The sequence below is a fragment of the Perissodus microlepis genome, chromosome 2, assembly GCF_051167445.1.
Source record: "Perissodus microlepis isolate ML-2025 ecotype Zambia chromosome 2, ASM5116744v1, whole genome shotgun sequence".
NCBI lineage: Eukaryota > Metazoa > Chordata > Actinopteri > Cichliformes > Cichlidae > Perissodus > Perissodus microlepis.
Genome location: NC_140462.1, coordinates 1,181,684 through 1,184,497, shown reverse-complemented (window position 1 = coordinate 1,184,497; position 2,814 = coordinate 1,181,684). Strand labels below are relative to the sequence as shown.

At 39.0% G+C, this 2,814-nt stretch overlaps 1 non-coding gene across 1 annotated transcript; it reads right to left on the bottom strand.

Moving 5' to 3' along the window:
• Positions 1 to 1,322: 1,322 nt before the first annotated feature.
• Positions 1,323 to 1,404, bottom strand: trnal-uag (transfer RNA leucine (anticodon UAG)). Its single transcript has one exon. It is a non-coding gene; the product is annotated as a tRNA-Leu (tRNA).
• Positions 1,405 to 2,814: the final 1,410 nt, after the last annotated feature.

Below are 2,814 nucleotides of genomic sequence, written 5' to 3'. Positions count from 1 at the left end.
AAATCAACAACATTTAGTTCAAAGGCTGGTTGGTCAGCCTTTGACACGTGTTGGCTTGGTTTAGGAAAAGATTGTGGTTTGTGGTAGAGTGTACCCTTTCCCCAAAGTTAACGAGCTGGTAGAACAATCTGGCAAATATCATGACCTTTGTGTCTGGATACAGATGCTTAATTAGCCAAACCAGCAGCTCTGACAAACTGACACTAATTTGTGCCCCAACAACAAGAATGGACTGGATGCACTAGCAAACAAAAAAAGCTAACTGCCCTCCCTCCCCTCAATTGTTCCCCAACGCCTTGTCTCAAACCATGTGATCAACCAGGTGAGCTATGTTGTGCTAAGTGTGGCAGACACAAAATCAATAACGGGTTGGATAAGGTTCTAGTGGTTCACATTTAGCAAAAAGATAACCTCAGATAACTCAAAGACATAGCACACATACAACTGTGCATACACACACAGATGGTTTTGATAGAGATAGAAGCCGACAGATCACAGTAATTAAAAAAGATAAGAAAGTAGCCATTCTAACACAGGCACTCACACACATACACACATGGACTCTGAAGCATCAGAGAGAATACAGCTAGAAAGCACCAAAAACAGGTGGAGGGCAAGAGGTGACACAGTGAAATGATTGTGTCAGACATTTTGAAATTACCTTTGTAACTTTTATAGTGTTCACAAGGTCCCATAGAAAGAAAACATTTACAGGATATAGTTACAGTGGTTTTGGAGGCATACAGGAAATGTACTGGAGCCGGTGAGAGTTGTAAGGTCGGGTCAATGTAATTGGCTTTCTGAAATACAAAGATGTCAATGTGCTGCAAGAGTAAACACTATTGTTGTGTCCAAGTCCAAAGTCCATATTTCTCCCACCAAATCCATTGATACAACTCAAGGCATGTGCATTTCAAAGAATACTGACAAACATCAATGTACCAAACAGTGCAATAGGTTAGCATTATCAAAGCAATAGTGAAAAAAGAACCTTAATATACAAAGACCTTCATGATTAAGTTGTAGCCTTTTTAATTTTTGTTCCTCTCTCAGTTTTTCCCAAGTATTCTTCATTCACATATGTATCAACTACATGAGACATGCAGCACAGCCCTTATTAGGGATCAATAATATTTTTAGTTACAAGTCTACTGGATGGTTGGAAGGGATAAATCTACAGTACTATGCAATACATTATGCTGGAGTTGGCTATATTTTGAATGTTTAATAATTAAAAGGCCATGCTCTGTATATAGTTATGAGAATGCGTCAATAAACACTTACGCACACAATGAGGTGGCTTGAAAAACAGTGTAAAGCAGAAGCATTGGCGGGATTTGAACCCACACCTCTACAGAGACTGGAGCCTAAATCCAGCGCCTTAGACCACTCGGCCACACTACCTGATGCTCAGACAACTGGCTGTGGGAATGATAGTGTACAGTGTGATGCAGCTACATCGCTCTTACTTTCAGTTTTATCAAAACTTTACCGACTTTGGAAAAAGGTTTTTCAGAAATATATGCCTTATGAGGAAAACAAATGAAATGTGAAGGATTTATTTGAAAAACTGCTGAAATGGAAAAACAAAATAATATTCATGAAACTATATGCATCATAAAACAGACAAAGAAAATATGCACATTCTGAATCTTTTTCTTAGTGGCGTATGTTCAACCTGCCTGTTGCGTCTATCTAATCACCCAAACACATCAGGTCAAAGCATTTAGGCATGTACACATGGTCAGCATACCCTGATGGACTTCAAACACGCATCAGGGAGAAAGGTAAGTGGAAGTGGCAGTCAGAGTTTTTCCCACACAACCATCTCACAGGTTTACAAAGAATACTCCGAAAACGAGAAAATATACACCAAGCAGCAGTTTCATGGATGAAAATACCTTTTTGGCAAAGGTTTGTCAAAGACTACCTTGAACTCATAGGGAGGCAATTAATCAATGAAGAAGAAAAGCATGCAGAAGAGCATCTCTGAAAGCAGTTGGGCTACAGCAACAGAAGACCACGCTGGAAGCCACGAGGCCAGGAAACTGAGGCTAGATTTTACACAGGAAAGTGAGTTGTGACTGACACAAGTACAGACTGTTATGATCCAAGTGAGAAGTAACAAAGTAACAAAGTAACAAATATCTTTAGTAGTGAAGTGTGTGCAGAAACAATGAGAAGTGGTTGAGGAAATACGTTCCTGATTTGAGAACTGCACTAGTGACAATGACTTTTCTACTGTGAGAATCCAAAGCTAAGGTGATTTAGAAAAACTGTAAAACACTAGTGAAATGTTTTTTACTCATTCACTCATTTTACTCACTCACTCAGAGTTGAAGAGTTTGCATGTTCCTTGATTACTTTAGCACAATACTTAGAGCAGAAATGCCATTCTCGCTACTTTTCTTGATTGTTGTCATGCAACAGTTAACTCAAACTTCACATTGTCCACACAGTTAACACACAGGCCTAAACAGAGACACAAGTGACACAGTTTTCTTGCAAAAGGCTCTAACCGTACCAAAACACACCAAAACACTTAGAATATGAAACAAAACCAAACTTGGACAACAAAATCCAAAATACAGCACTCAGTGTGAGTCAGTCCACCATTGCTTGTCATAGTAGCCCATTGCATAGCCTTGATGCCGGTGCAATTTGTTATCTTTCTCCATAGGCTGTGTCAAAATCGCCTTCTTGCAATGAATTGGATCCAGAATCAGAAATGCTTTGATACGACGTTTATTGATTCCATGACTTTTTTCAAACTGTGGTTGAAAAAGGAAATACTGTAAATATTACAACAAATAC